Source organism: Rhinatrema bivittatum, chromosome 9 (genome assembly GCF_901001135.1).
Source record: "Rhinatrema bivittatum chromosome 9, aRhiBiv1.1, whole genome shotgun sequence".
In the NCBI taxonomy this organism is placed as follows: Eukaryota; Metazoa; Chordata; class Amphibia; order Gymnophiona; family Rhinatrematidae; genus Rhinatrema; species Rhinatrema bivittatum.
Genome location: NC_042623.1, coordinates 203,687,146 through 203,712,325, shown reverse-complemented (window position 1 = coordinate 203,712,325; position 25,180 = coordinate 203,687,146). Strand labels below are relative to the sequence as shown.

The following is a 25,180-nucleotide window of genomic DNA, read 5'->3' as shown; positions in this document are numbered from 1 at the left end:
GGCTGAAAAACCAACAACCAGACCAAGGCATTCATCTGAGGGACCACGGAAATCACCTCAGGAATTCTCAACTGGGAGAGGGACCATTTGGTATCACCGCAGGAGAGCGGGGAATTTTCTTTTCAAAATTCTCCTAAAATCTGAAGCAATCCCAGTAGGGAGATGCACAACCACCATCTGCTGGAGGTGGAGTAGACTGGCAGGCTGATGTCATTGCAGGAGTATATACACTGTGAGGTCAGTTTGCTTCGTCTCCATCTACTGGTAGATTTGCATAACCCACTGATCCTGAGTCCATCTGTCTATGTGCTAGGAAACCTGGCTTTTCAAACAAGATTTTGAATCCAACACTTAGTCACAGTACATCACTTGCACATGTTCAGGAAGAACATTTGGACAAGGTTACTATTTTATCATTAGATGTTTACATCCTGGTTTATGCTTGCGTGGAGTAGTCATGTAGATTTACCTTGTCCAGTTGTCTCTATTCAGCTGTTTTGTACACGGAAAGATTTTCTCAGTTTCCTGTTTGGTTTTTATGTATTTGTTTTAACACGGTTTTACGCATGTTTTGTTATACCTCACCACTAAATTAAACTCAGCTGGTTAGCATGGGGGATTTCCACAGGTAGCTAGACAGCCTTAACAAGCACAGTAAAGATTTAACACCTACTCTGGGCAGATATTTTCAGCATTAATAAGGACACAGTAAACAGCATGTGGAGGAGAGTATATTACACTATTTGTCATGCACACATTAACGCCTCATTTGCCGGTAAGTACAAGTTAATTCTAGAGCAGAGATGCTAACGTCTTCCATGCATGAAAATCCATTCAATTTTTAGCGTGTGCTAAAAAGCCTTCGTGTGTATAGGTCTAATCATCACTTTTTCTTGTACTTACCACTATCCTCTGTGGTTAACGTAGAGCTCCCAACTGTCAAGAAGACAAGCCTATCTGCAAGACGATCACATATTTCAAGCTCATTTAAAGGGAACTTAGACAAAGATTATTCTGTGAAGAAAGAAATTGGAAATGTTTAGTACCTGGGATATCATTAAGGGATCCATCTACTAAAACATGTTTAACATGCACATTCTGAAACAATGATAGCACTCACAATATAACTTTTAATGTTACTAGCAATTTAAATATGCAAATACTATAGTAATAAGCTTGCTAATCATTGTTGTGGTATTTGCTAATGTGCAAATGATTTTGGAACAAGCTGACTGGGTAAATGGGAAATGTGCAATATGGGGCAGATTTTCAAAGGGGTACGCGCGTAAGTACCGTTGTTTTGGTTTCTGTGAAACTAACATTTGTCGTCTGCAATGTATGGTTTTATGTTGTAATATGTATGTATTTTTGTATATCGCCTAGGCCTTTTCAAGGGTTAGGCGATTAATAAATTTTAATAAATGAAATGAAATAAATGAAAGATATGCGCGTACCCCCCAAAAACCTGCCCCAAGTTCCCCCTGCGTGCGCCGAGCCTATGTTGAATAGGTTCAGTGACGCGCGCAAGCCCCGGGCCGCAAGTAAGTCTCGGGGCTTTCCTGGGGGGTTGTACCGGGAGCGTGTCGGGGAGGCGCATCATCTGGGGGCAGGGCCACAGGTGTAGTTCCGGCACAGGGGCGTTTCAGGGGCATGGCCAAGGCCTCCGAAACTGCTCCCGGGCCAGGGAATTGCACAGCTGGCAGGCATAACTCTTCAAACAAAGGTAGGGGGGGGAAGATGCGGGGGGTGGAAGGAACGGAGGCAGGCTGCACGGCTCGGCGCGCGCAGGCTGCTGATTTTGCACAGCCTTGCGTGCACTGACCCCGGATTTTAAAGGCTACGCGCGTATCTATTAAAATCCAGCGAACAGAAGTAAGCACGGGCGTACTTTATTAAAATCTACCCCTATGCGAGTCAAACAATAAGGTGGCAAAAGTAATGAGAATTGGTGACAAGAATTTAAGAGGCTGCTTTCCTCCTCCTGCAGCTTCCCTGCTTCTAGGGAAGGGGTGAGAGGGGAGAGGGAGAGGGAAAGGGGTGGGTTCAGGGGTATGACGATGCAATACTATTGGTGAGTCAGGGACTCGGCGGGGCGGGGAGGTTAGTGGACAGGTAGCCCTGACATTGTATCACCAGTTGCCCACACTAGATACCATACAGCCTGTTCTAATCAGGCCCACAAAAGAATAATGCAGGCTGCAGGGGACCACATCGATTGCATTTGTGTTAAAATGGCCACTTATTTTAATGCTATTTTCATGCATTCTAGTTGGAAGTAGAGCAATAATGCCTTATGGAGAGATCGTGTCTAGCCATCTGTCTGCGTCCTGATATCTCAGGCAAAAAAAAAAATCATGAGATAGGATGTTGTCATTTTCTATCATTTATGCATGTGGTTGATTGTAATTGCTGAGTTTCACACTGGTTGGTTGGAGAGGGAGAACCATGGCAGATGGCAGTTGTTTGCTTGTGAGGGCAGGAAATACTATTGACACACAGAGCGAGACCCCATTGGACACAACCACACACTGTTAGCGTTCAAGCAGACAGCTGACCATAACCATGCATGTAGCTGGGCAGACAAGGTCTACCGGAATGCCATCCTTTCACCTTACATATTCTTTAGTATTAGCATACACAATACATGTAAAAATATTTAGATAGCTTATGAATGCAGATTAATTCTGGTACCTTATGAATGCAGATATCTTGTTTAATTGTGTGTGTGTGTGTGGTGGTGGGGGGGGCAATCATAATCCGTTACCATTTATATTTTTCCACTGATTTTAATAAAGCTTACCATGGGTTTCCTACGATCATTCATAGCAAATCAGTTAGTTGCAAATGTTCACAGATTTTTTTTAGGGTTAGAACTGTGTATGGTATGCAATAGTCACTCAAATGAGTTTGAAGCTCAAAAGGGATATATTTCAAACTAATTTGTGGAAAATTGAAAAGGATTGCACCATGCATTTATTCCCATATTTATGGCACTTATAAATACTATAAGGATGGGCTAAATCAGTGGCTCCCAAATCTGTCCAGGGGGAACCCCAGCCAGGGTTTTCAGAATATCTGCAATGAATATGCATGAGATAGATTTGTATGCACTGTCTTCAATGCATGAAAATTTAAATGCTTATTCATTGTGAATATTCTAAAACAAGACTGGCTAGAGGTTCCCAGGACAGGTTTGGGAACTACTGGGGAAATGATTGAATTACTTAATAGAAGTTCAGATCAGGCTGCAAAGGTCAAGTTCTAAGATGGCAGCAGTGATACTCCAGTCAGGGTTGTGCATTCATTTTTAAGTAAGGCAAAAAAACCCAAAAAAACTATGTAATGAATGAGATCATTTTCTGTTTGTTTCAAATAGAAATGAAAATATTCTAATGACAATACAAAAAGTATCCCAAAATTGAGGTATTTGTGGCATTAAAAAAAAAAAAAGGCTGGTGCCATGATCTAGCCCTCAGCCAGGTCCAGTATCAGACTAGCCATGGGCTAGGTTCAGTGCCATGGCCAAGCCCTGGCCAGGACCAATGCCCGGTCAAGCCCCAGGCCTGGAGTGGCATGGAGGCCTGGTACTATAGCCTAGTGATGAGGCCTAACCAGGGGACTGGTGACGAGGCCAAGCCCTGGTCCATGCCTAGCAGCAGAGCTTATCCCTAGGCCCAGCCAGATGCTGTGCCTTGCTACAGCCATACAACAAAATAGCACCAACTGCACTTGAGGAAAGTGCTGAAGTGATGTCAGTTCAGTGCTGTCCCTAGGCAGACTGTGCCATTTTGAAAGTGCAGGAATGATTGGGCATCGCTCCTGCCTGTTTCAACACTGGATCTGGGAAAGGGGTAAGAAGAGGATAGGGTGGGAGATCCCCAGTCCTGGCACCTTGGAAAGGGCCAGGCCCAGCCTCAGCTCCAGCCCACTCTGGAAAGGCTCTGGCACTAGGCCTCAGTGCCGTGGCTAAACCTTGGCTCAGGGCCCAGCCTGGAATAAGTCTCAGGACCCTGTTCAGGGAAGTTTATTTGGCTCAGGAAGACAGCCAGAGCTGCCAGAGGCCCAGGGTTTTGATTTTTTTTTTTTTAATCAGTCTGGGATTTTTTAAATTTCTGTTTGGCAAATGAACTGAATAAAAAAAACAAAATATGAAATGTACTGAATAAAAATGACAAAAGAAACCTGAAATGAAAACACAAACTGAACTGAACATTTTTGGGCTGCACATCTCTAACTCAAATTGAGATTTAAATTTTCTGGGAAATGTGGAATTGTTCCTCTTAGTTTGTTCTTTTAAGTCAATGTTTTTCAACTTAGTCCTCCTGAAACAATAAGCCTGTCGGGTGAAACAATAAGCCTGTAGAGTGAATGTGCATAAAGAGATCTGAATACATTGTAGGCAGTGCATGAACCTCTCTGATGCATATTCATTGTGGATATCCCGAAAACCTGATTGTCTGGCTATGTCCTAAAGACATTGAGAACCTCTCTTTTAAATCAACAATCTCATATTTTAATGTTATCCAAATTAGCTTCTGACATAAGAACATAAGAAATTGCCGTGCTGGGTCAGACCAAGGGTCCATCAAGCCCAGCATCATGTTTCCAACAGAGGCCAAAACCAGGCCACAAGAACCTGGCAATTACTCAAACACTAAGAAGATCCCAAGGACCAGCTTGAACACCACTAGGATACATAAGAATGTAGGCTTGCTTTCCTTAGGAAAATCAGAATTATATCTCCATACTTGCACTGCAGCAAAAACAGGATTAACTCAATCTCTGTTTAGTGACATGAGTCACCTGGTAGCCACGGGTAGTTGACAGAGGACTTTTACTGAAATTCTAAGGTGCTCCCTCACCTAACCTATAAACTGCAGCAGCATTTTTATAGCAATCAGATATTGCATATGTTTTATAGGTTGCAATTGTGCTGATTTTGTAAGATGGGTCAAAAATGACAGGTCAAACTAACATGGAAAATTAGAGTTGCACTAAACCCCCAACTCCCCAGTCAGATATGGCATGAAATACATAATTTAAACTTGCTCACCCATCTCTGTTTATAATAGCAATATAAATCAATATCTTGCAGAGACAGAAAGAGGGGCTGGATTGTGAAAAGATTAAAAAATTACTTTCACCAAAAGCTGCATGTAGCATTTTCCATCACTGACACAGCTCATAAAACATACCTGTGAGCCTGCATATCTAAAGTAAAAAAATATTCTAACTATGGAGACATAATAATGTCTTCATTTGTGTTTCCTTCTTTGTTTTTCTCTTTCTTTGAAAAGTCAAGTATACTGCTTGATGGAGTATGACTAAACCATAATGAGCCCCAATGAAGTAAAGTTAGATTGCATTCTATACAAAATTAAGAATGTTCCAACTCTACATAACTGATAAAGCAGTGTGTTATATTACCACAGTTACTGATATAATCCTTCTGGAAATAGATTTCCAGAAGCATTGTAAGGTAGCAAAATAAAGAAGTTACTTACATGATAATTTTGTTTTCCTTAGTGTAGAGGAATAGACAGACTCAGGACCAGTGGGTTTATGTCCCCCTGCCAGCAGATAGAGATGGAGCAAGCTGTGACCCCAGCCTGGGTCACAGCTTGTGTGTTTATACATATTTAGTGTGTTTATGCTTTTAATAGTCAGTAAGGTAGCAAATAAACAGAAGTTAGACTGTATTTTTAAATAGTCAGACAGTAAGGCAGCTAATAAGCAGTAGTTAGAGTGTTTGTATATTAAAAAAAAAAATCAAAACACAAAAAATAAAGTTGCCAGAAGCTAGAAAAAAGCTAGGAGCAGTGTATGCTTAAGTAAAAAGATTGAAAAGTTCAGTTCAGTTACTCACCTTGGAAAGGTGTTAAGGTAGTTGATTTGGTTTGATTAGGTACCAACATTTGTTAATCAAGAGAGCAGTGAGTCACTCTGGCTGACTAACTGAATGCATAGAACATATAGCCACCAGGAACACAGTTTTCAAGGTCAATAACCGTAAGGAAAAGCTATGTAGTGGTCAGAACGTAGGGACTGCCAAAAAATCCACCACCAAATTAACACTCCACAATGGAACCAGTAACTTCAAGGGAGGCCTAAGATGCTTCACTCCATTCAAAAAAAGGCCACATCAGGATGAGATGACAAGGTAACACCATTTACCGCACCTCAAACAGGCAAGAGCTGCAACCTGCACCTTCAAGGAATTAAGGGCCAATCCTTTATTCAATCCATCCTGCAAAAAGTCCAGAATGAGAGGGATCTTAACTGAATGAGGAAAATCATCCCGCTCTTCACACCAGGCCTCAAAAACTCTCCAAACCTGCACATAAACCAAGAAAGTGGAGATCTTGCAAGCATGGAGTAAAGAGACAATCACTGCAGAAGAATAACCATGCTTTAACAGGTGAACTCTCTCAAGGGCCAAACCATAAGATAATCGAGTCAGATCCTCATGAAAAACTGCTGTAACAAATCCATGTGAGGTGGAAGACAAAGGGAGGCCTCCACCAGGAATCGGTTCAAATCTGCATACCACGAATGCCTGGGCCAGTCCGGTGCCACTAGGAGTACTAGTTCCCTGTGAGCTTCGATCTTGCGAATTATCCTGCACAGCAAGGGCTACGGAGGAAAGGCATAAAGCAATCTGTCTTCTGGCCAGACCTATAAGACTGCATCTATTCCCAGGCACCACAGATCTCTCCTGCAACTGTAGAATCGAGGAACCTTTGCATTTCAAGAAGTTGCCAGCAGGTCTAGGAACAGAAGGCACCAGCGATCCACAATCAGCTGAAATGCCCCGACTGACAACACCCACTCTCCTGGGTCCAGACCCTCCCTGCTGAGAAAGTCCGATCTTACGTTGTCTTTTCCTGTAATGTGAGAGGCTGAGATCATCTGCAGATGACCTTCTGCCCATTCCATCAGCTGGTCTATTTCTTGAGACACTTGCTGGCTCTTGATTGCTCCCTGGCGATTGATATAGGCCACTGTCATCGTGTTATCCAACATCATGTGAACTGCTTGATCCCACAACCTGTGGCTGAACAGCAAGTATGCCAATCATACCGCCCAGGCATCCAGGCGATTGATGTTCCAGTGGGACACTTTGGCATTCCAACGCCCCTGGGCTGTTAACTCTAGATAGTGAGCCCCCCAATCATAGAGACACATCCATCGTGAGTACCAAACTGGTCAGAGAGGACAAGGAAACTCCTCAGATGATCCTCCTACAACCATCATTGGACTTGGAAGCAGATTTCCATCGGCAGGTGCAGCTGAACCGCATAGTCCTGAGACTGTGTGTTCCAGCGAGATAGCAGAGAGCGCTGAAGAGGATGCTTATTTTGTCTTTGTAATGTCTATGCCTACTGATTTTATGTAAATGATGTAATTGTGATTTTGTACATCGCCTAGGATATGTGTGATAAATAAATCCAAATAAAAGATAAAGATAAGGATAAGGATATGCACCTTTGCCCATGGTACCATTTCCAGGATAGCTGCCATCCAGCTGAGCACATGTAGGTAGGACCACACTGTCGAGCATATGATGCTCATCAACTGACACACTTGAGACATCAATTTCTGGATCTGAACTTCTGGTAGAAAAACTCTGTCCTGTCCCATGTCGAAACAGACCCCCAGATACTCCAACTATTGGGATGGCTGAAGATTGCTCTTGGACAGGTTGACCACCCAACCAAGCTCCTGCTATAAGGAGTTACCACGTGGCTCTCTTCCTGAGACTTGGCTTGAATTAGCCAGCCATCCAAATATGGGTACACCAAGATTCCTTCTTTTTGCAAGGCCACTGCTACCACCACCATAATTCTTGGAAAATGTTCCGGGAGTGGTGGCTATACCAAAAGGCAGCACCCAAAACCGATAATGGTGCCCAAACACCATAAAGTGTAGAAAGCATTGGTGTTTCAAACAGATGGGAATATGAAGGCAAGTCTCTGACAGATCCAAGGGGGTCAGAAATTCCCCCTACTACACCACCATTATCACAGAGCGCAAAGTTTCCATGCGAAAATGAGTCAACTTCAAGTGACGGTTGGCTCTCTTGAGATCCAGGAGGGGATAAAAAACGCCCTCCTTCTTGGGCACAACAAAATAAATGGAATAACGCCCCATACTTTCTTGCGATGTAGGCACTGGAACCATAGTCCTCCATTTGAGGAGCCTTTGAAGCATGAACTCCACTGCCTGCTTCTTCTGCGGGGAGGGGCAAGGGGACACTATGAACACGTTCCGAGGAATGCTGAGAAATTCCAGCACATACCCTTCTCGTATCACCTCTAGGACCCACTGGTCCAATGTGATCTCGACCCACCTCTGATAAAAAAGAGAGACATCCCCCTATTTCCTGTTACAGAAGGTGGGTCAGCAAATTTTCATCAGATAGCTCATCAAGGATCCGCTACCTAACCCTGCTCCACTCTTGGGATGTCGGGACGAAAGGACTGAGACCTACTGAAAGGCTGAGTCTGTTAAAAGTCATCCCTCTGTAGGGAAGAAAATGCCTGGAACACTGGAGATGACCCCTCATACCAAAGGAGCGCTGTATCTGCTTCTTATCCTCTGGCAACCAAGGAACCGGAGACTTGTCTCATTTCTGCCTAGTTTCTCCAATTTGTTCCCAAACAAGAATGAGCCTTTAAAGGGTATCTTAGTAAGACTGGATTTGGAGATGTTGCGGAAGGATCTCCGCCATCTCTTTGGAGAACACCTCCACGAAGGTTTGGTACGGTGCTGGTAGGAGATTTGAGGCGCTAAGCAAGGCCAGTTGCGGGGGTCGCGGGACCTGGAGGCAATGCGAGAAGCAGAAGGAACTCCACTGAGTCAACTGAAGGGTGTCCCACTGAATCACGGGAGAGTGGCGGCGTAACCAAGGTAGCCTTAGCACCAAGGGGTGCACGGCCTTCTCTAGTACCAAGAAGGATATTTCTTCGAAGTGAAGCGCCTCTATCTGGAGGGTCAGGGGAGTCGTAGAGCTGGTAATAGTCCCGGGGAGTACGGTACCACGGATGGATGTGACGCGTAGCGGAGGACGTCTTGGAATAGTGGGCAGGCGTAGCTGCTGGACCAAGTCCTCTACTATAAAGTTCCCCTCAGCCCCTGAGTCAATGAAGGCCAAGGTCTGGAATTTGCCCCCAGGATACTTGAGGGTCACAGGTGCAGAGCATTGAGGAGCTGAACCAGCATAGTCTAGGAGTAGCTCCTCGGAACAACCTAGGCTCAGTCGTTTCCCGGACGCTCCGGGCAGTGGGCCAGGAAGTGCCCTTTCCCGCCACAGTAAAGACACAACCCCTGCGTGCGGCGTCTCCTTCTCTCCTCTGCTGTTAGGGGGAGTGCGGCCTAGTTGCATAGGCTCGTCCGAGGAAGGGGTAGAGGCTGAAGCCTTGGCTGTCGTGACCCTGGTGGGCGCCGGGGGCAATGTCAGAGGTCTATGCGGCGGGCTCCCCTCCTTGTCTCGTTGCTGTAGCCTCCGGTCAACCCGGCCAGCCACGTCTATGAGGTCATTGATATCATCGGGAAGGTCCCGACCAGCCAGCTCATCCTTGATACGGCTTGCCAAACCAGATATATACCTTTCAGGCAGTCATCTCGCCAGCCTACCTCCATGGCGAGGTTGCGGAATTCAATGGTATAGTCCACCACGGACCGAGATCCTTGCTTTAAATGCAATAGTTCGGACGCAGCAGTGGTCTGGCGGGCTGGGTCGAAGGCTTTTTGGAAATTGAGGACGAATTCCTGGAGGTTGTGTAATAGGGGATCCTGTCGTTCCCACATGGGAGAGGCCCAGTCAAGTGCCCTTCCATCGAGAAGGGAGAAGATATAGGCTACTTTCACAGAGTCAGATGAGAACTGCACGGGCAACAGGGAAAACCGGACGTAACACTGATTCGGGAAACCCCGGCATGCCTTGGTATCCCCTGCATAGTGAGTAGGGGCAGGCAGTTGGGTAACCGGAGTTGCACTCAAGGCGGGAGCTGGGGGCGGCGCTGGCGGCGTCTCCGTAGCCGTCGCTTCCAAACGGGCGACCAGTCGCTCCACGGTAGCGGCAAGGGTGTCAATGCAGTGCTGCTGCTGTTGTAGGCGCTGTGCCATCCCAGGCATGGCCTGCAGGCTAGGCACCTCTGCCGGGTCCATGGCCTTGCAAACTGTTATTGTTATAGTAGAGAGACGGTGGACCCTTGGGCCGGCCTGTAAGGAGGGTTCCTTGGAGCAGACCGGGAGGCGGAGTCTAGCGGCTGGCGGACGGCTTCACCCGGGACCCGGGATCCCCCCAGGAGGAGCCTGTAGGGAACCGGGCCCTTGGGACTTAAGAGCCGGAGCAAGCCTGCAGGTACGAGGTGTCAGAAGCAGGACCAGGGTCAAGGCGGGCAGCTAGCAAGCACAGTTCAGAAGCAAACCAGGATCGAGGCAGGCAGCTAGCAAACAGTGTTCAAAGGCAGACCAGGGTCGAGGCAGGCAGCTGGCAGACAGTGTTCAGAAGCAGGCCGAGATCAGGAACCAGGAAGACAACAGATGAAGGATCGCTGAAGCAGGAACTGGAACAAGCACCGGGGAACCAGGAACCAGCAGCAGCAGAGTCTGGATGGCAACTAGAAGTCAGGGAACCTCATTGCAAGGCGCTTCCATGGAGTCTGGGCGCCGGTTAAATGCAGGCCTGGCGTCTGACGTCAGCCAGGGGGCTGTCCCATACTTCCGGGTGCTGGACGCACATAAGGGCTGCCCGCGCGCGCGAGGCGGAGGGCGGAGCTTCTGTCGGCGTTCTCCACGTGGAAACGCCGCGGACATGCGGCCCACCGGACCGGGACTTCGGCGTCTCTCCTTGCGGCCTGGAGCGAAGGTAAGCGGACCCGACCCCGATCATGGGGGAGGCGGTCGGGGCCGCAACAGGAAATCTTGCCTCACAAATCTTCTACATTTTTTTGAAGGAGTGAATAAACATGTGGACAAAGATGAACCAGTAGATGTTGTTTATTTGGATTTTCAGAAGGCATTCGAGAAAGAGCACGAGAGGCTTCTAAGAAAACTAAAAAGTTATGGGATAGGAGGCGATGTCCTTTTGTGGGTTGCAAGTGGGTTAAAAGACATGAAGAGAGTAGGATTAAATGGTCAGTTTTCACAGTGGAAAAAGGTAAATAGTGGATTGCCTCAAGTACTTGGACCGGTGCTTTTTAATATATTTATAAATGATGTGTAATGGGGTACGATGCGTGAGGTGATCAAATTTGTGGATAACACTAAATTATGCAGAGTAGTTAAATCTCGAGTGGATTGTGATAAATTGCAAGAGGACCTTGTGAGAATGGAAGATTGGGCTTCCAAATGGGAGATGAAATTTAACATTGACAGGTGCAAAGTGAAAAATAACCCTTGCTATAGTTATACATTGTTAGGTTATATCTTAGGAATTATCACCCAGGAAAGAGAACTAAGCGTCATAGTGGATAATACATTGAAATTATCAGCTCAGTGTGCTGTGGCGATCAAAAAAGCAAATAATATTAGGAAAGGAATGACAAACAAAATGAAGGATGTCATAATGCCTCTGTATCGCTCCATGGTGAGACTGCACATGGAATACTGTGTGCAATTCTGGTCACTGCATCTCAAAAAGGATATAACTGCACTGGAGAAAGTGAAGAGAAGGTTGACCAAAATTATAAAGGGCATGGAATGGCTGCCCTATGAGGAAAAGCTAAAGTAGTTAGGGATGTTCAGTTTGGAGAAGAGACAACTGAGGGCGGATATGATAGAAGTCTACAAAATCATGAAAGGACTTGATCAAGTTAAACTAAATCAGTTATTTTCTCTCTCAGATAATAGAAGGACCAAGGGTCACTCCATGAAGTTAGCAAGTAGTTCATTTAAAACAATCAAAGAACATTCTTTTTGCACTCAGTGCATAGTAAATCTCTGGAATTCATTGCCAGAGGATGTGGTTATAGCAGTTAGTGTAACTGGGTTTAAAAAAGGTTTGGATAAGTTCCCAAAGGAAAAATCCATAAACTGATATTATAATAATTAATAAGCAATAGTAGCTTGTGATTTATCTAATGTTTGGTACTTGCCAGGTACTTATGACTTGGACTGGCCACTGCTGGAAACAGAATACTGGGCTGACCCAGTATGAAAAAAATGTATTATTTATTAAGGGACCTTCTAGATATCACAGCAGAGAGTGGGGCTTTCTTTTCCTAAATTTAGAATTTCTCCGTCCAAAAAGCTCGAAGCAATCCACATTAGAGATGTGCACTGATTTTTTTTTTGTCATTTTCATTTCGGGGTGTTTACTGTCAAATTTCATTTTTATAATGGTTCAGGAGGTAGTTATTTCATGTTTCCCTTGTTTCGGAGTTAGTGCGCACTAATGGGGCTTAGTCGCACTAAGGGCCTCATTTTCCAAGGAGTTACCGCGTGTGATAATTCCGCAAACCGCGCTAACAGGAGTTAATGCGATTTGCAAAGGCAAATTTTTAATTTCGTATTCAGGGGCGGAGCAAATGTAAAGTAGGGAGGATTTATCGTGTGCCACGAAACAGCCGCACTGTTAGCGCGGCTCCTAACGCGGCCAATAACTACACCTCTTTCATTTGCGTTACGTTGTGCGCTACAGGCCGGTAAAGGTTTATTGCAGTTCACGATGTCTCCAACAGGCCTGTTTCAGTATGATGCAGGCTCGGGGGAGAGAGAGAGAGAGCCTTGCCATAGTGCCTCCTCCCTAAACAGGTATTTGTATCCCTATGGGAGGCCCACCTAGTAACCCAGGTAGAGAGTCCATCAAGCTAGGTTGAGAGAACATTGCACAAATCTCATCTTTGGGTGAGTTTCCTCACTCCATAGGTCATCAAATCTTCACAAGAGACCACTGCTCTGTTCGTACGTCTCACGTTGAATGTGAAAGTGGCCCCTAACCCCCTACACATACTTAAACCTCACCTCGAGTTACTAGGTGGGCCTCCCATAGGGATACAAATACCTGTCTAGGGAGGAGGCACTATGACAAGTCTCTCTCTCTCTCTCTCTCTCTCTCTCCCTCCTGAAACAGGCCTGTCAGAAACATCATGAACTGCAATGTAGCCCAAATTGGGCTAATAGCGCAACTTGCGATAACAGCCTTTCACATGCTTATTAGCATAAGCTACACCCCTTTTTGGTATCCAATGCGATATTGGAAAATGAGGCCCTAAGTCATGTTAGTGTGCACTAACCCATTTTCCTCATTTCAGAGTTAAGTCCCACTAAAGGGACTTCATTAAGTCCCTTTAGTGTACACTACCTAGTTTTCTAGTTATGAAGTTAGTGTGCCCTAATAGGACTTAGGGCGAACTAACAAAAAATGTTACCGATAAGTTAAAAAATGTCAATTGGGGAGCAATTCGTTAGCTGGAGGTATGTTTTTGCATTCCCATTGGCTGTCTCCTTTAACTTAATTGGTAACATTTTTTGTTAGTGCACATTAACTTTAGTTAATGCACGCTAACAATCAGTTAGTATGCCCTAAGTCCTATTAAGGCACACTAACACTGAAATTAGAAAACTAGGTAGTACGTACTAATTGGACTTAATGCACATTAACCATATGTTATGCACACTGTCCCGTTAGTGTGCACTAACATGAAATACAAAATTGCACCAAATTTCATCAATATTCTTTCGTTTCAGGGTGCTCCCGAAACACGACGAAATAGACAATTTCGTTGCCATTGTCTATTTCGTTAAAAATGAATGCACATCCCTAATCCCCATAGGGAGATGCTCATCCAGCATCTGCTGGAGACAGAATACTGGCAGGCATGGGTCAATGCAGGGCTATATATACTGTGATGCAGCTTGCTCTGTCTCCATCTGCTGGTAGGGGAGCATAATTACACTAGTCCTGAATCCATCTATCTATACACTAGGAAATGATATATTATCCCTATAGAAATGATACAATATAGTAGTATACTGGAAATCCACAGAGCTATTTAAAAAGAAAAGCTATTTTTCTATAAATTTTGGGGTGTATGTGCCAGTACCGTTTCAGGAACATTTCCAGTGATACTGAGTTTCACTGCTAGAGCATGTTATGGGACATGGGCTCCATAGGCAGATCCCTGATAGGAGCTAACATGGAATTAGAGGAAAGCCTGGAGCCTGAATTACTGAAGGAATGTTTTTTTAAAAGTAATTTAGACCTTGAAATTATGTTATATCTAGTATTTGTGCTATAACCATGGGCTGTGAGAGACATGGTAACTTCCAATCAGTGGTTTCCAAGAATGATCTTTTTATGTTGAGCTGCATTTTAAGTTAATGACTCATCTAAGCATAATTCCCTGATACAGAGATAAGTACTATACATCATGACATGCAATATTGCGTTGGATCTAGCAGTTTGTTGCAAGATGTTTGAAGAAACACTTCTGGGCTTAAAAGTAAACATGAGATTTGAAATGCATATTACAAATATTTGAAAAATTGAATTTATGGACCAACTATTATAATTTTGCACTATTTTCTAGAGAATACCTACTGGTATAGATGAATAAGTGGAAAAGAAATGATGGTCCTTTATTTTGAAGATGTTGCCATTCCAATGAGAATTTATGTAATATGCGAACGGTGAGTTAAAAGTTAAGCAGGTAATGAATGTTTGGTAGAATTTGATATCTAGTGTTTGTTACATAAAGTATAACATAAAGTATAACTTATGTAGGATTTAACATATGTAGTATAACATAAAGTATAACTTAACGTATGTAGGATTTAAGTTCAGCAGATTTGTCATATAAATTCATGTTAGGATAGTGGTGATATCAGTGGGGCCTATTTGCTAACACTGGAAAACAATGGGGGATAAATTAATTTTCAAACATACTGGCAGAGGGGATATTTTATCAGAGAGGATAAAGACAAAGGGCTGATATTCATATAAAGAGAGGGAATCTCCTCAATACAGGGAATGTTGACGATTCTTGGGGGCGTCTCTTGCCCCTTGCCACTGATAATTCTCACGGAAGCCTAATAAAGAATAAAACTGTTAAGAAATAGGCTGCACAGAATGCCATAGAATTAAACAAGCGAGAGTGATATAATCACCGTTTTCAATGACTTCAGACCTCTGCGCTCCTTCAGGGGATTGAATGATTCATGTTGCCTAGCGATATACAGTAAGAGGAAAATTGCATGCATCTTTGCACAGTACATGACAGCACTGTGACTACAACGAATGGCATTTTAACCTAACCTCCTGCTCCACTCTGTAAAACTGTGTTAGAAGTCATTAGCACTATTAATTAACTAATGCTTTATGCTAGAAATACTGCAGTTTATCTATCTGCAGTTACAAAGTAGTGCATGTCAAAAGAGGTCAATCGGGATCTATGGTTCCCATCATTAAAACACTATTCGATATATAACAACTGAACCTGAATAAAAAGCTAAGAATATAATTTGTAGAATGACCAGAAATGGGGGGGGGGGGGGGGGGGGGCAAACAGCTCTTTCAAACTTCTGTCTGGAATAAATATTTTTTCTATCAATTTCTAATGAAACTGCATTATTTTTTGGTGAAAATTTGTTTTGAGTAGCGACCAATAGGCATATGGACATTGATGAAGGTAAAAGCTGTCTGATACCATCACATTGAACAGATTACAAGTAAACATTTACTAGCTCAAAGCTTTTTTTTTTAAAGTAAGAAATATATTAGGATCTCATTTACAGAGGAGCATCTTTTTATAGCACTGTCTGGCAAAGAATTTTAATCTTGTCTCTCTTACAGAATCAATTAATTCTTAATTAAAACCCAAGATCTGGATTCTTTGAGGTTGCTATAGTAACTTGGCTTCATTTTTTTTTTTTTCATAGGACAGGGTGAGAACCCTTTCATGCTTCCTAAGGATCCTTTATTGTTTTAAATAGAGAAGAGAAGTTACATCACTTTGTTGGCAGCTCCGTGATTAACATGCTATAGATAGAATTCACGCAGCAAGAAACTGTTAAATGCATAATCACTGGGGGTTTAAGCACACACACCCCCTCCCCCCTCATGTTATTCTTCCGTACTGATGGATACAGAATGACCAGAAAATGACCCTTTATGATGGGGATATCAGTGACAGTATTATATTATCACAATGGCTATTTAATCAAAATATTCCAAATCCTCTAAATGCCTGTTCCTCTGAGTCTGATTTATTTTTAATTTAATTATGACCCATTTGTCATGGCACACTGCCTGGCCTTTATCAACCTGCTGCATGGGGACTGATGAATTTACATCCTACTTAATCCTGGCAAGTGGGACTCAGCTCCTCCTGAACGTACCCTCTGGTATGATTACGTGGCCAAGGTTGCCTTCGGATCCCCATCTGCTTGAGGATCATACACACCTATGAAAAACCCAGATTCCACTATACTTTATTTAGATTTGTATTCTGCTTTTCAGCACTACAAAGCAGATTGCATTCAGGTACTGTAGGTATTTCCTATCCCCAGAGGGCTTATAATCTAAGTTTGTACCTGAGGCAATGGAGGGTAAAGTGAGCTGAACACTGATCTCCTGGTTCACAGCCCATTGCTCTAACCCAGAGCTTTCCAAACTTTTCATGTTGGCGACACACTTTTTAGACAAACATAATTTCACGACACGGTAATTCAGTCTACTAGTAAACCAGAGGTTAAAGGTTAAACGAACGAAACATATTTCGACAATTTATGTATGTTTCCTTAAATATATACATAAATAAAATGTTTCACGACACAACCTATCTCATGAAAACCTTAAATTTATATTAAAAATATATATTCCAAGATTCATGTTATTGTTATAATTTATGAGAAACAATAATAAAACAAATTGTCTGTCCCCCACACACTCATCTCTCTCCTCCCCCCAGCACATGTCTGGCCCCCACACACTCATATTTCTCCCCCTCAAGCACATGTCTGTCCCCCCAGCACGTTTGCCCCCCACTCACTCATCTCTCTCCCCCAGCACATGTCTGGCCCCCACACTCATGTACCTCGTCTTTTTGATTGTTGCCAGTTAAGTGCTTCACTCCCTTCCATGATCACCAGACACTGCTGCTTGCAGTCAGTACTCTTCATGGCCAGGCCTCATCGGCAGCAGCAGCCAATGCAAGGATGGCTGGGCTCGTTCCACCCACCAAGCCCCCCCCAAAAAACGCGATTGACAGCAAAAATCACCCAATAATAAGCAACCCATAAACTGAAAAAAAAAAGTGAATCTCTAGAAAAAAAAAAAGCCCAAACTCGCATCAGAGTTGACCGGGCTTGCGCGACACACCTGCACACTGCAGGCGACACACTAACGTGTACAGACACACAGTTTGGAAAGCTCTGCTCTAACCACTAGGCTACTCTTCCACTCCTTTACCTATTATTGTGGCAATACTACACTCCCCTTCTTTACCACTTACTTTCCCCCTCATAACCTCATTGTACCCCTGCATGCCTGACTGAAAAATGAATGGGTTTTCCTGCAGCACATTTTTTCCCCTATTGTGACTTTTAAACCAGACATGTCCATTTTTCCTGTCTTTTCCTTTGTATGGGAGTCACCAAAGGGTCTCTTTTCTATATGGATCAAAGTTTTCATAGTCGCTGAATGCGTTATGTCAAAGGTATTGCAGTGTTCCCTGGCACTCCCCAGTAAAGGAGTATGTTTAACAAAACACAGGAACCCATTTTATGTTCTTTTGTCCAGTATTCCATCCAGGAAAGGTAGCTGAGACTCAAGGCTGGAGCCATCAGGCCTTTCAAGTGAAAAAAGATTTCTTGGGGTAAGATTAAGAGAAGCAAGATAAGTAAAGAATAATGAGCCTTATACTCCTTGCATTTCACTGAAGATTTGCCTTAAGGTTTGAAGAGTGGATATCTAGTTGGAGCCAGAGTAATGACCGGGATCTACTTTCAGAGTTGCTGCTTCAAAGGAATCAGCAGAATAAAACAGGCTAAGAGAAAAATTTGAAAATAAATTGGCTGTAGAGGCAAAAACTCACAATAAAAACCTTTTTAAATATATCTGAAGCAGAAAGCCTGCAAGGGAGTCGGCTGGACCGTTGCATGATCAAGGGGTTAAAGGGGCACTTAAAGAAGATAAGGCCATCGCGGAATTTTTAAACAATTTCTTTCCTTCAGTGTTTACTGAGTAGGATGTTGGAGCAATACCCATTCTAGAGAAGGTTTCCATGGGTGATGATTCAGATCAACTGAACCAAATCACGGTGAACCTGGAAGATGTGGTAGGCCTGATTGACAAACTGAATAGTAAATCACCTGGACCAGATGGTATTCACCCAGGGTTCTGAAAACTAAAAAATGAAACTTCAGAACTATTAGTAAAAATTTGTAACCCAACATTAAAACCATCCAATGTACATGAAGACTGGAAAATGGCCAATGCAACCCCTATATTTAAAAAAGGATCCAGGGATGATCTGGGAAACTACAGACGAGTGAACTTGACTACAGTGCTGGGAAAAACTGTAGAAACTGAATAAAGAATAAAATCACAATACATTTAGATAGACATGGTTTGATGGGACACAGCCAACATAGATTTATCCAAGGGAAGTTTTGCCTCACAAATCTACATTTTTTTGAAGGGGTGAATAAATATATGGACAAAGTGAACCAGTAGATGTGGTGTATTTGGATTTTCAGAAGGTATTCGACAAAGAGCACGAGAGGCTTCTAAGAAAACTAAAAAGTCATGAGATAGGAGGCAATGTCCTTTTGTGGATTGCAAGTTGGTTAAAAGACAGGAAACAGAGAGTAGGATTAAATGGTCAGTTTTCACAGTGGAAAAAGGTAAACAGTGGAGTACCTCAGGGATCTGCACTTGGACCGGTGCTTTTTAATATATTTATAAATGATCTGGAAAGGGGTATGACGAGTGAGGTGATCAAATTTGCGGATGACACAAAATTACGCAGAGTAGTTAAATCTCAAGTGGATTGTGATGAATGCAAGAGGACTTTGTGAGACTGGGAGATTGGGCTTCCAAATGGCAGATGAAATTTAACGTGGAAAACTGCAAAGTGATGCATGTAGGGAAAAATAACCCTTGCTGTAGTTACACAATGTTAGGCGTTACCTCTCAGGAAAGAGATATAAGTGTCATAGTGGATAATACATTGAAATCATCGGCCCAGTGTGCTATGGTGATCAAAAAAGCAAACAGAATGTTAGGAATTATCAAGAAGGGAATGGAAAATAAAATGGAGGATGTTATAATGCCTCTGTATTGCTCCATGGTGAGACCACACCTTGAATACTGTGAGCAATTCTTGTCACCGCCTCTCAAAAAGGATATAGCTGCACTGGAGAAAGTGCAGAGAAGGGCGACCAAAGTGATAAGGGGCATGGAACGGCTCCCCTATGAGGAAAGGGCTGTTCAGTTTGGAGAAGAGATGACTGAGGAGGGATATGATAGAAGTCTACAAAATCATGAAAGGACTTGAACAAGTTAATGTAAATCAGTTATTTATCCTCTCAGATAATAGGACCGGGGGCACTCCATGAAGTTAGCAAGTAGCTCATGAAGTACATTTTTTTTCACTCAATGCATAGTTAAGCTCTGGAATTCATTGCCAGAGGATATGGTTACAGCAATTAGTGTTACTTGGTTTAAAAATGTTTGGATAAGTTCCTAGAGGATACATCCATAAACTGCTATGAACGTAATTAATAAGTAATAGTAGCTCGTGATCTAATGTTTGGGTACTGTCTTCTTGCTAGGAGGAAGGATTGGTAATTTTTTTTTTTTAACTGGGGCCATATTATTGGCTTTTATCTGCACCTGGGGCTGGCAAGGGAGACTTTTTTTCAAAATTGCCTGCCTAATAGGTGCATAAAATTATATTCATGCACCCTGTATGTGAGTAATTTTATGTGCAAAGTGAACAGGAGCTCAAGGGGCAGATTCTGAGTGGAGTTTGGATTTCCTCAGAAAATTTCCCTTTAAAAATTGGCTGGTGCAACTCGTGTGGGAAGCTTTGTTGGAATAATTTTGAAAACAAATTTAAAAGTTGGTATAATTTGTGTGTGTAATATCCAGCAAATTTATGCGAGCATTTATAAAACATTTGCCCTTGATGGGAAAAGGAATCCAAAACCAATATCTGACAGAAAATCAGACCATTATTAAATGTTTTACATAAAAGAATAATTTGAATTTAAAATAAGCTTATAAAATACATGCTGCTAATGAATACAATGTTTTTGGTTTTTAACTTTTAAAATTAGGAAGGTTTCTGGTTCATAGATCTTACCTGCAAAAGTCAGTTGTTTTTAAACATTTAACTTTATCAGTAAATGTTCTTCTTATCCAGCAGTAACTCTTAGCCTGTATTAAATATTTAAACAAGCCTCCTGAGAAGGAGAAAATTATTTGAAGTCATATTTTCTGTTCATTTCCATGTTCCCAAAGAGAAACAGATATCTACAAATACCAGCTCCAAACTAAGCATTAGAATCCAGGTGCTGGACAGTAGCTAGATTGGGTGAGATCGTGATATTGCCACCACATGGGCAAACTGGCCGTTGTCCATGTCCATGCCATCAAGTAGTATCTTTCCCATTGCTATGGCTTTCCTTCTGCTCTGTCTATTCATGGGGGAGGGAAGGTTCTTCTCACCACAGCCAAAGTGGTGCAGATGAGAAGGGCTAGGGGGAAAAGGGCTAGCAACCCTTCGCTATATTTAAGCCACCTTTGTACCCTTGCCTCTTTTATTTATTTATTTTTTTAAGGAGATAGTAGCGCTTTTTCCCCAATCAACATACTATCCTGGGAATTTCCAGGATAGACGGGTGTGTAGATAGTGGAAGTGAGGATTTAATCATAGCACAGACAGAAGGGCGAGTATCAGCATGTTGAGAGCACACAGTACGTAAAATGTGTGCTTTGGGTCAGGGCTGGGATTATATTGGCCATAGAGCCCTCTTACTGCCTCCTTAATTACAACAAAATTGATGTGAAGCTAGAATGGCCACTCTTCAACTTTTATGACTGAGATTGGGCCATGCCTGCTTTTTTTTTTTTTTCTCTTCCACTGGTGCCCTTTTAAGAGCTATAGACTTGGGAATTTGCAAAGGCTCACAGTGATGAGATGGCGGCACAATGAAAAGGCGTGGGCATGGCTTTGATGGCTATACCTTCCTGGAGCATCAGAGGGTTGATTTTATAACTAAAATAGACAGATTGCACAAAATAAGGCTTGTGGTGCTCAAAAGTTATCAAGTGTGGCTATATGCACAGGCATGGGGTGAGCAGATAGCTAGATGAAGGTCCTGGCTATGTTTGTATAAAGTTTTGATAAACTACTTTTACATTTATTATTATGGTATTTAGTGGGGATGTGCATTTGTTTTTCCCGAATTAGGCAATTTCAACAACACGTTAGTGTGCACTAATCCGAAATGCGGGGCCCCCGAAAAAAAACCCCCGCACTGCGGGAAAAATGAAATTCCCGTGGGGGGTCCCAAAACAAAGCCTGACATGATAGCAAAACCCGAAGCACATCTCTAGTATTAAGTGTATGTGGTAGTCATGCCGGCCACCATAAAGAGGACTCATTCTTGAATAATCAGCATCTCAGCAACTTTTGACAGATTTGTGAGGATAGGGTAAGATGCTGACTGTGCATCTGGCCATCTTGTATTTCATTTAAAACCTATATCTAACATCTTAACACAAAAATGAAACTTGCTTTACATGGCAAATATAATGGATTGTATAATTCACTGCACATTTTTTATGAAGGTCTTGGCAGGATGATAAATGAATTCCATGCCTTTATTCAAGTTTGTTCTGATGTATTTTCTTAATTTCAATAGATGTAGGGTCAGACGAAATTCACTTTGAAGTTATACAAATTTAGGGTGCTAAAATTTGTGAGTTGCCATCACTAATTTCCTAGAAATAATGGTAATTTATTTGCAATTGAATTTTGAAGACTGCTAGCAAATTTGCAATGCTTTTTTCATAATTACTTCAGTATTTACAAGTTACCACAGATGATAATACAAAGAGTTACTATGGAAAGACATTCTTTCTACTTTATCAGGTAAATTGGGAAACAGATTGATATTATGAAATTGATATGCCACCTTTTATATCTGCATGGCCAGCATTTGGGTACATGAGAAGAGGATGTAAGATATCTAACATATATACAGTATAATTGTACTGTATGAGGTTAATATTCAAAGAGGTTTGGCTGGGTAAACGTTGGGTTAGCCAGACAACACCCAAGGTTTAAATATCCTACCCCCTTTAATCATCTACATTTTCCTCAGTTAAGTCTTTATCTGGGATCGATTGGAATGTGTTCAATTGGAATGTGTGGCGGTAAAGTGTAGCCAGATAAATCCTGAGTATATGGGGATTATTCTAGGGTGGAGCAAAATACTAGAGATAACTTAGCAGGATTACTCTGATATTCCAAATTTGATTATGCTTGAGAGTAGTCCTACAATTATCTGGGTATATATACATGGATAACTTTAAACCTAACTGTCTTTATTCAACATATAGCCAGAAAAAAAAAAAAGAAAACAAAATACTGCCAGAAGAGCAAGATTGATACCCCATGCCCAAAATAATCTGAAACTAGGAAACATGAATGTTACAGGCCTGGCTTTGGGCCCTCTCCAGATCCATCCTCCCGTACTACCCAAGCTGCTAATAGCACGATAGATTCTTACCACTTCTGGCAGCGTCCAATTTTGCTCAGAGGGCAACACAAGTAGCATATGCTACTAATATTGCTGTCAGGTAAGACAGATAGCAATGTTGGCACCATGCTCCTGGCCACCTTGGGGGATCTGGGTGGAGCAGGAGGGTGGCGTAGAGGCTCAAGGTGGGTGGGGTGGGTGCAGAAGGGGCCTGGAGTTAGACCTATGATTTCCATATTGGTAGAGAGGGAATTGGGCTGTTTTGAATCCAGAGCAGGTGCAAGAGTATTTGGCGCCCTAGACAAGCCTTTGGTCATGCACCCCCCCTTCCCCAATTTGCCTACTGGCAGCAGCTCTAGCACAACACTCTCTCCTACCTGTGGCAGTGGCTCTAGTACAGTACGCCCTTCTTTAGTATTGGCTTTCTATTGGTGGGATTTTGCTACCCGCAAAACTGAAACACTAGGCAACTTCCTAATTTGCTTAATGGAAGCACCAGCCCTGTATGAACCACACATTTTTACATTTTATATTTGGAGGGTAGGAGGGCTGAGGGGGGGGAACTGAGCATTATGCCTGTCTTTTTTTTTTTTTTTGGGGGGGGGGGGGGCTGGGAATCGGCCTTACTCTCTTAGCAGTTTTTAACCTAGGGCTAGACTGAGCTGCCACGGTAAAGGGGGCGGTGGGGCGAAAAAAAGGGGGGGGGGAGCTTGTGTGCAGCCGGCCTCATCATGGTGGTGCGGTTTCGCCTGCCGCGCTATCGCCCCCCATAGAGCCAGAGCTAAAAGGTGCTGCTATTTCCTGCGCTATTGCTGGCGATAATATCCAAAATATTATCGCCAGCAGCGGTGCTGCCACCCCACTTCCCTAAACCCATCCCAAACTCCTCTCTAACTCCACTCCTTCCTCTAATTTTAATTTTACCGCCTCGATAAACCCATTATCACGTGCTTTAGGGCGTTATCGCATGCGATAATGCCCTAAGGCAAGCGATAATGGGCTACGCACCTTGAAAAATGACCCTTTTAGTTGGCTACATGATGCATATAGCTGGTTAATTGTAAAGTTATCCAGAGAACTTTAACTGAGTATATTCACAGGCACAGCTGAAGCTCTCTGGATAAAAATACCTGGATAACTGTAGCTGATTATACTCAGTAGGTGACATGTACCACTGAATATTTGGCTATAGTTATCCAGGTAACTTTATTCAGATAACTTTGCTGCACACTGAATATAAATCTATGTAACAATATTTTATGTATTTGCATTTAGCTCATGCCTTGCCAATGATAGCTCAAGGTGAGATTACAATTGGAGTTCACAAAAATAACAAGAGTACATAAATAAAAAATAGCAATAAGAATATATAAATATAATATGAGAAATAACTCTAGGGCAGAAAAAAATTAGATTTAGGATAGCAAAGCACATACAGAGGGTAATTTTATAACTGTGTGTCTAGGGCTAAAGTCTGCATATAACTTGTCCAATACTTTGAAAGTAAACTTATGCACGTACGTTCACTTTGAAAATGCTTGAGAAATTGACTTGCTATATGCACAGATTGACCCACATAAAGATATACCTTTTCAACAGAGGACGTAACTAGTGTGGGTTAACACTTTTTAACATCAAGACATATGCATGCAAGTTCCAACTCTACCCCTGGCAAGATCTCTCTGCAGCTTATGTAAAATATATGCAAACCTGGGTTATGTAAGAAACATAAGAAACATAAGAAAATGCCATACTGGGTCAGACCAAGGGTCCATCAAGCCCAGCATCCTCCCAGCATCCTGTTTCCGACAGTGGCCAATCCAGGCCATAAAAACCTGGCAAGTACCCAAAAACTAAGTCTATTCCATGTTACCATTGCTAATGGCAGTGGCTATTCTCTAAGTGAACTTAATAGCAGGTAATGGACTTCTCCTCCAAGAACTTATCCAATCCTTTTTTAAACACAGCTATACTAACCGCACGAACCACATTCTCTGGCAACAAATTCCAGAGTTTAATTGTGCGTTGAGTAAAAAAAGAACTTTCTCCGATTAGTTTTAAATGTGCCCCATGCTAACTTCATGGAGTGCCCCCTAGTCTTTCTACTATCCGAAAGAGTAAATAACCGATTCACATCTACCCGTTCTAGACATCTCATGATTTTAAACACCTCTATCATATCCCACCTCAGTCGTCTCTTCTCCAAACTGAAAAGTCCTAACCTCTTTAGTCTTTCCTCATAGGGGAGTTGTTCCATTCCCCTTGTACATACCCTTGTGCTCATTGAGCCCCAACTGATTTTTGAACAGCCAGTTATGCACAAAAAAAAAAGTGCTTTACACATGGGCCGGATTTTAAATGCCCTGCGCGCTTAAATCCGGCCAGATTTATGCGCGCAGGGCCCTTGCGCGCCGGCGCACCTATTTTGCATAGGCTGCCGGCGCGCAGACAGCCCCGGGAC

General features: G+C 42.8%; 1 long non-coding RNA gene across 1 annotated transcript in view; it reads right to left on the bottom strand.

Moving 5' to 3' along the window:
- LOC115099511 overlaps positions 1-25,180 on the bottom strand; it is a 140,329-nt gene that overhangs the window by 14,573 nt on the left and 100,576 nt on the right. Inside the window, exon 2 of the long non-coding RNA XR_003858811.1 lies at positions 904-1,014. This is a non-coding gene — a long non-coding RNA (uncharacterized LOC115099511). The remainder of the gene's footprint in view (positions 1-903; positions 1,015-25,180) is intronic.